The 9,185-nt window shown below is 46.0% G+C and overlaps 1 long non-coding RNA gene across 1 annotated transcript; it reads right to left on the reverse strand.

Annotated features, from left to right (window-relative positions):
- Positions 1-381: 381 nt before the first annotated feature.
- On the reverse strand, positions 382-6,783 carry LOC132592562 (uncharacterized). Its single transcript, XR_009558068.1, has 3 exons — positions 5,298-6,783; positions 1,065-1,285; positions 382-601 (listed from the first exon to the last, which is right to left on the reverse strand). It is a non-coding gene; the product is annotated as an uncharacterized LOC132592562 (long non-coding RNA).
- Positions 6,784-9,185: the final 2,402 nt, after the last annotated feature.

Here is a 9,185-nt window from a genome sequence, read left to right on the forward strand (position 1 = left end):
AAACCACAGTGTCTAGGGCTTGCTGATCAGAAGGTCGGCAGTTCGAATCCCTGCAACGGGGTGAGCTCCTGTTGTTCAGTCCCAGCTCCTGCCCACCTAGCAGTTCAAAAGCACATCAAAGTGCAAGTAGATAAATAGGGAGCGCTCCGACGGGAAGGTAAATGGCGTTTCCGTGCGCTGCTCTGGTTCGCTAGAAGCAGCTTTGTCATGCTGGCCACATGACCCGGAAGCTGTCTGCAGACAAACGCTGGCTCCCTCAGCCTATAGAGCGAGATGAGCGCCGCAACCCCAGAGTCAGACACGACTGGACCTGATGGTCAGGGGTCCATTTTACATATGTGTGTGTGTGTGTGTGTGTGTGTGTGTGTGTGTGTGTGTAAAAGGGGGCGTGTGTGTTGGTCTCAACCTCTCACCAAAACCGCTTGACCAATGCCAATGAAATTTGGACACAACGTCACATGAGAATAACCGAGTGTCCACATACCATTTGCATACATACCATTTGCATACACAGATGACATCCCAGCGCAAGGTAAAACCCCGTTTTGTGGACCACAAAACTCAGACAGCAGACACTGCTGGGCATGCTGGGAAACAGAACCTGAAATAGAAGGCCAAACCTGCATCTCAGCAACCAATATGCTATAACTGCCAGAACGGCATATCCTCCACTAAGGGCCACGCTGGGATCCTGCCCCTAGCCACCCACGTCCCCAAACACCTCAGCTCAGGATTGCAGGGAACAGAGGTAGGGACTCGCCTGCGTTGTGGCTGGGGACAGGATGGGGACAGGATAGCTCAGGTTTGCAGGGAACGGAAGTAGGGACTCGCCTGCGTTGTGGCTGGGGGCAGGACGGGATAGCTCAGGTTTGTAGGGAACAGAACTGGGGACCCACAGCAATGCGTGGCAGGGCTAGCTAGTAATCCAATAAATTATGACCACAAAAGGACCTAGAACACCTCAACTGTTAAGGTTTCAATGTATGCACATCTATGGATTGGAAGAGGGCCACAGAAACATATAATTTCATTCTCAGGAGAGGAGGAAGACCATAAATACTTACACTCATGTCCAGAAGTGGTTAAGTACTCAGGGTTATGGCCCTGGGATAAGGCCACTGACTTGCATAGTAGTCAAAATCACTTTCCGTTTTTCAGCCTGACATATTTTGCAAGAGTTTGGACAATAATCACAGCATGCAGGCCAAATTTCACTTGCCAAATGTAATACGGAAATAGCACTTAAGAGGCTCTCTTTGCTGTCAGGATCATTGCGGATTTGTTACTGTGAATGGAAAGCAACAGGAAGTTACGAGTCCAATATATTTCTAGTGTATGTTTCACAGAATCTGGTCTGGAGGCTAGAAATTTATTGAAGACAGGCAGAGAGTGAATCTTTGCTGCCAAAATTAAATCAGGCATCATCTGCCCCCCCTGTGCAGCATCATCTGAAAACTGCAGAAGTATTTGTTACATTTCAGACAGGAAAGAAAATATTTATAGAAAGTCACATTGAGGCATTTCTTTTCTTTTAAAAATGTACATCTTTGAATTTGTGATTTTTTTATTTAAGATAGACACTTCAGGGGCAACTTATTGTGAACAAACTACCTCAGCCCTCTTCTCGGACTCCAGTGTAGGCCACAAACTTCATTTATGTTTCATTTGTTTAATGATTTCATTTTCTCCCGTTACAACCCTGTGGGTAGAAGAAAGCCAAGAGGGGCTTGCTTCTATGGCTGTGTACACACCATACATTTGAAGAACATTTAAAGTACATCCTCTCCCCAAAAAAGGAATCACAAGAACTGTAATTTGCTAAGGGCTCTGTGGGGGGTAAACTACAATTCCCATGATTCTTTGGGGGGATATTTAAATATGTGGTGTGCATGCAGCCTATGGCTTGGATCAATATGCCTAGGAGCTGTATCACAGTGGTAGAGCAACTTACAGTGGAACCTCGGTTTATGAACACCTCGGTTTACGAATTTTCGGTTTACGAACAGCGCGGAACCATCTGGAACGGATTAATTCACTTTCCATTACTTACAATGGGAAAGTTTGCTTCAGTTTATGAACGCTTCAGTTTATGAACAGACTTCCAGAACCAATTGTGTTCATAAACCGAGGTACCACTGTATTTGCATGCATCTTCAGATAGGGTTGGGAGAAAACCCTGACTGAGCTGCTGCCAGCCAGTGTAGAGCAGGCTTCCTCAACCTTGGTGCTCCAGATGTTTTGAGACTACAATTCCCATCATCCCTGATCACTGGTCCTGCTAGCTAGGGATCATGGGAGTTGTAGGCCAAAAACATCTGGAGGGCCAGGTTGAGGAATACTGAGCCAAATGGACCAACTCTGCCTGATTCAGTATAAGGTAGCTTCCTATGGACTCGTGCGAGTTTTCAGGATCAATGGAGTTGGTGTGAATCACAGTTTTCTAACAATTGAGCTTATGTACAAATAATGACTGCTGCACTAAAAAAGGACAAAAACCACTCAATCTTCCAAAGTACCCAAGACAGTCGCACATTCTCGTAGCCTGGAACCCTCTATACCCCAAGACACAACAATGGTGTTCATCAACATGGTGTTTAAGCAATACCTAGAGCCAGTTCATTAAAACTGGTTGAATATTTACCAGGGGGCAATTTTAGCCTTCCACACAGAGGAAAAATCAGTTTCTCAAAAGCTGGGCAACCCAAGAGTCCAAAACTATGGTCTGAAAATTGGTTGCAACGGAAACAAAATATTTGTATTTCATCCAGGGGTGCTTGAAGATGAACAGCGACAAGGGCGTACCCACCGCGGGGCAGGGAGGGGCCGCTGCCCTACTCTAGAGGCAGGGCCGGTCGGGCAGCTGCGGGCAAGAGTGGCGCTGCCGGCGGGGCTGGTGGGCAGAGGCGGAGGACAGCCCAGCGGAGCGCGAGTTCGGCGCCCGCAGCAGTCTCTTGCGCCCGAGCCGTGCGGAGTCCACACAGCCGCGCTGTGTGGGAGGGGGCAAGGGCTGACGCTCCCGACGTTCGGGAGACCTTTGCGCATGCGCAAAGCGGGGCGCATGCGCACAGCGCGGCTGTGCTCAAAGGTCTCCCGAACGTCGGGAGTCGTTCAGCGCCTGCCAGACCGCTGCAGCAACGGAGCCTCGGAAGGCTTCGCGGAGGCCGGGGCTTTGCTCCAGACCTCCGCGGAGCCCCCGATCCAAGCCTGGTTCCCTTCTCTCCCCCCCGCCCACCCCCAGACTTCCCTCTTCTCCTCTAGGCGGCCGCTGGTTTTCTCCCCTTCGCCGCCGTCGCTTCAGGTTCACGTCCGCCTCCCCCCCCACACACCATCAAAGCATTCTTGACATATGGCTGTCAAGCCTCTGCTTAAAAACATCCAAAGAAGGAGACTCCACCACACTCCTTGGCAGCAAATTCCACTGCCGAACAGCTCTTACTGTCAGGAAGTTCTTCCTAATGTTTAGGTGGAATCCTCTTTCTTGTAGTTTTAATCCATTGCTCCGTGTCCGCTTCTCTGGAGCAACAGAAAACAACCTTTCACCCTCCTCTATATGATATCCTTTTATATATTTGAACATGGCTATCATATCACCCCTTAACCTTCTCTTCTCCAGGCTAAACATACCCAGCTCCCTAAGCCGTTCCTCATAAGGCATTGTTTCCAAGCCTTTGACCATTTTGGTTGCCCTCTTCTGGACACGTTCCAGCTTGTCAGTATCCTTCTTGAACTGTGGTGCCCAAAACTGGACACAGTACTCCAGGTGAGGTCTGACCAGAGCAGAATACAGTGGTACTATTACTTCCCTTGATCTAGACGCTATACTCCTATTGATACAGCCCAGAATTGCATTGGCTTTATTAGCTGCTGCATCACACTGTTGACTCATGTCAAGTTTGTGGTCCACCAGGACTCCTAGATCCTTTTCACATGTACTACTCTCAAGCCAGGTGTCCCCCATCCTGTATTTGCGCCTTTCATTTTTTTTTGCCCAAGTGTAGTACTTTACTTTTCTCCTTTTTAAAATTCATCTTGTTTGCTTTGGCCCAGTTGTCTAATCTGTTAAGGTCATTTTGAAGTGTGATCCTGTCCTCTGGGGTATAATACGCAAGTGTGGTGTCAGTTCCCAAAGGTCAACAACTCTGGGGACCCCTTCCTAAAATATGTGATCAGTTTGCTGTAGTTTTTACTGTTTATTTTGATTTCACCTGGGCTCTGTAGCCCCGCCCACATTCCCACTTTGTGGCCCCTCCCCTCCCGTGCCTTGGCCCCGCCCCTTGCCCCCCCTAGTTTTGATCCTGGGTACGCCCCTGAACAGCGATGCTCTGCTTGGTCACCTTGTTCAACAAGGATATATTTGAAACTTGTATATCATTTGAAGGATCCAATTGTACAGTTGTTACATTGAAGACCCTTCTATCTGAGACTTACTTGATGCCACATTAATCATTGTACCTTTCTTCGAAGTTTTCACTGCATCCACTTGCAGTACCAAAGACCCTATATATATATTTTTTAAAAAATCTGCACTGAAAACTGACTTGACTCTTCAGCACAAAGGGAAATTTCCAAGAAACTGTCAGCTGTTTTCTTTTATCATTTTCATTACGGTCTCAATAATCACTCTTCAGATTACCAATGAGCAGTGGTGGTTCTGGAACCATTTTATCACATGCTATAAAGTACTTCCTTAAACAGGTCAGTGCAATTTCAGTCTTGTCAAGAGTTTAGACTATGGCACTTCTATGGGTAGTATAATGGGGAAGCTGTACGATGGGGCAAGGGGCAAGGGGGGGGATGCCCCTACCCCAATTGCCATGCTAACACTGTTCACCCCCAATGTGCTGGCAGAAGACTATGGCACAGTGTGCTTCAAAACATGCTGTTGGTTAGGCTGCAAACCTAAACAAGCTTGTTGTTGTTTAGTCGTTTAGTCGTGTCCGACTCTTCGTGACCCCATCGACCAGAGCATGCCAGGCACTCCTGTCTTCCACTGCCTCCCGCAGTTTGGTCAAACTCATGTTGGTAGCTTCGAGAACACTGTCCAACCATCTCGTCCTCTGCCGTCCCCTTCTCCTTGTGCCCTCAATCTTTCCCAACATCAGGGTCTTTTCCAGGGAGTCTTCTCTTCTCATGAGGTGGCCAAGGTTACTCAGAGGCAAATAAAACTGAAACCTTTCTGAGCAAATATGCTTAGCACTGGAGCATTAATGTGAAATATAAATGTTTCCATTTAGGACAGTTTAATAGATTTAAGAGAGCATACACCTCAAGATTTACTTCATTCCTTCTTTGCTCACCTCTCTTCTTCTTTTTTACCAGCTTCTGCCACCTGCTGCCCCTCTAAACCCTGAGCAATTTGAAGAAGCATGGAAGTGTTATGGTGATGCTGGCCGTAATTGGTTTCTTCTTGCAGCTGAAAATGAAGAATGAGGATAATGATATTTCTGCACATGAACAGCACATTTTCAAAGGGTTCCATGAGTTAATGCAAAATATATTGCTAGGTATTTGTTATTGCAGGCAAGGTAGGAACACATTGTCCCTCTGAAGTTCTGGGCTGTACCTGTCCTACTTCCAAACACAGTAGCTGCCAGAAGCTCAGTAAATTTAATCATCAATTCCTTTAGTACACCAAGGATATGCAACAAATGAGCCTGCTGGTATGTTTACATTGCCCAGTTAGTCCCTTAGCAACTCTTCAACAGCTAAGTGTACAAACCTTTATTAAATCAGCATTCATTTTGTTTTCAGGTCCTTAGGTGTTTTGTTATCACACTCACATGAAAAACAGATGACATCTCCTTACTGCTTCTTCCTTTATTTTCCTTTGCATTGAATGTAAATATCTGCTAAACATCAAACTCAACTGGAATGCATGGTAAAGTGTATATCATACTTTATGCATGCCAATGTATACACATACATTTCAGAATTGAATGGCTACATTTGTTGTTGTTGTTCAGATATCACGCTGTCAGTAATTTCCCCCATGGTAACTACTTCACACAACCTAGTTTAGTTACTAGGTATAGTTCAGTCGGTACAGCATAAAACTCTTAATGTCAGGGTTGAGAGTTTGAGCCCCATGTTGGGCAAAAGATTCCTGCATTGCAGGGGGTTGGACTAGATGACCCTTTGGTCCCTTCCAATTCTACAGTTCTATGATTCTACTACGAAGGTCACAATGCATGGCTGCCCTGCCCACGAGTTGAGGCCTCTGGGTCATTGTATGCTCACCCTGAACTGCCAAGGCAACAGAAGTAGTTATTGCTCCGAGCTGGGCAGCAAGTGAGAATAAACTGCTACAGATAACATTGTAAAAGTCTCTTTTGGTCGACTTTATTATTGCTCTATTTTTGGTTATTGCAGCCTCTCTATCCCTTACCATTCAACAGCAGTATTTCTGCACAGCCCACTAAATGATAACAGGCCCCGCTCACTGTGCGACAAGATCTTATTTTTGAGATTGCAAATTCTTCCTGTTATTACACTGCACCAGTAGCATGCTCTATAGGGCTCCTTGCTACCTGCCTGTTCTGTATTCGTCTGTACTTCTTTCGGAAGGAGTCGCTCCCTGGTGCGCTCTGCAGTTTCATTGTTGTGGCTGCTTTAAACTTAATCCGGATAGTTAACTCTCATTTTATTTTGCAGTGTGCTCCCGCCCCCCTTTCTAACAAAGCTTGTCACGCTCTGTTTAATTGAATTGCATTATATATGCTTTGTTAAAGGCTCTTCTCTTTCTGAAGTGCTGCTCGCTTTATTGGCCCCCTCCGGTAGAGTGACAGAGGCCTCCCCCCTTAAGCTTCTCCCTCTTGGGCCATCAACAAGCCCTCCACTTTTCCTCCTGGTGGCTTTCCACAGACAGACCCCCCCCCCTTTCCTCCCCACCAATCTCCTTATTACTACCCCCCCCTTTTAAGGCTCTGACTCACAGACACCATTAGTAGCTCCCCTTTTCCCCTCCCCTCCCATAATCTATCTACATATTAAAATGAGTTTGTCCCTGATTTACATGCGTAAGAAGGGATGTAATAATGAGGACGTAGATTAGAAGATTTAGCACAATCGTTTGTGTAGATTGTGTCCCATCAAAGGGCAGCCTCTGACGAGCCGAGATTAAGGAGCAAACAGCTGCCGCTGGAATTCAGTCCATTTGTTTGTTTGCTGTTTTCTCTCTTGACTCCAGCAAACAGTCTCATTAACATGCAAGTGATTTGCTCCTTAAGCCTCCCCCCACCACCCACCTCCTGTGTATTATTGGGGGAGTTGCTGACAAGAGCTTTGGAGAGACCAGGCATGGCCCACTTCTGAGAGATCGGCATGCAAATCAAGATTAAAATGGGCAGTAATTAAAACATAAAGAGAGGGGGCAGGACACCTTTGGGGAGGGGGAGGTCTTAAGGTTAGGGATCTCAAGGCAATGGAGGGCGGGGTGAGGAGGACCTAACAAGATCCGCTGCCCCCTTAGATTTATCTCACACGTGCCTAGAGCCTTCTCAGCTCTTGCCAGCAAAATGTATAGCTTCCTGTCAACATCATTTACCATATTTGTGGGTTTCAGTGGCCTTCCTGCAGACTTGGTCCATATGGCCTTTGACAGGGAGGGCTTCCGTGTCCAGTTCCCACTTGTTGAAATCTCTGCTTCCTCTGCAGTCCAGGCTGCCCTTTTAAACTGCACTCACATGCAAAGTGTGGGATTAGACCATATTCCTGGATGTTCCTTTGGGAAAGCGGCAGGGCTTAGTTTCTTTGGAAACTGTTTTCAGTGCCAGGGATCGGATGCTAAAGAGAGATTCTGGGCACATGCAAAGTACCTTTAAGGGGATGGGCGCATGGCTCAATGGTATGGCATTCAGAAGTTCGGGGGGGGGGGAGGGAGGCTCCCTGCTCAAAGCCCTGGAGAGCCACTGCCAGTCAGTGTAGGAAATTTTGAACTACATGGACCAATGGTCAGGCTCAGTATATGTTCCCAATGTCACTAGTACTGAGTGGCTGTAACTTGCACACCTGTGATTGGGGTCAAGTCAGAGGGTCTGGCTTCCAGGCATACTTGAGCCCTTGGTCTTATTGTTTTACAAATTAAACACTGAACTTATGTGGTATGAAACTGCAACATTACATATATCCACAAGGTGCTACTGGAAGGAATTTTTTTATTTTTTGTTTCGACTACGTCAGACCAACACGGCTACCTACCTGTAACTAATACATCCACATGACAGGGGTGAGAGAAGTAGAGAGATGATCATGGTATTTGTTTCAGATCCCAAGGATATTGGGCTCAGCATGCTTTCTGTTACTGAGAAAACTAAAGCCGGCTGATGAAAACCCAAGAGTGGCTTGCTAGATGCTCAAAAAGGCTGGAATATTTCTAATGCCCAGGTCCAGAAAAGGAAGACTTGTTCATGATCTGAGATGCCTCTCTTTTGTTTTCCTCCCTTGCTTGCCAATGGCTAGTTGATATTTTTAGGGCTAACTTAGGACCCTTACTCAGTTACCTTTGATAGATAAATCTTGACCCAGTAAACTGTCAATGGGAGCTGGTGGGCCACTGAGCTAGAACACACATGATGTGTTGGGCTGGGGGCTCAATGTGGATGCTATTTGGCAGGTGGAAAAAGCAATTGCCTGATGGATAGCAAGAGGTCTCTCTCCCCTCACGGTCAGGGTGACAGACGCATTTTGTGCCTAAATATTCTCCATTTGCGAGCATCTCCAAAAGTCTAGGTGCCATTTTTGGGGGTTTTTTTTGTTTTTAGTAGGTTTTTTTCCTAACAACAAATATCAATCTTTTCCAAACATACATTCTACACCCCCCCCTTCCAGTTGACTTCCTTCAGCTTCCCCTCTGGTTTGTTACATTAAATGATACAAGCTGCTATTTCTTATCTGTCAAAATGTTATTACAGTATTATCCTTCATGCATTTTGTTAAGTAAAGTTGTGAATGTTTATTCAAATCCTGCTACCGAGTTAGTTTCTTTCAGTTGTTTCTGCAGATAGATTATGAAAGGTTCCCATTATTTAAAAAAATCACTATTGTCTTTTTCATCTAGCTTATCCGTTAACTTTGCTAATTTCGCATAGTTCACCAACTTTTCCTGCCATTGTGCTTTCAAAGGTCTTCCAGTTTTGTGCTATTAGGATTCTTGCCACTGTTGTCGCATACATTAATATTTTCCATTT

Source organism: Zootoca vivipara, chromosome 1 (genome assembly GCF_963506605.1).
Source record: "Zootoca vivipara chromosome 1, rZooViv1.1, whole genome shotgun sequence".
In the NCBI taxonomy this organism is placed as follows: Eukaryota; Metazoa; Chordata; class Lepidosauria; order Squamata; family Lacertidae; genus Zootoca; species Zootoca vivipara.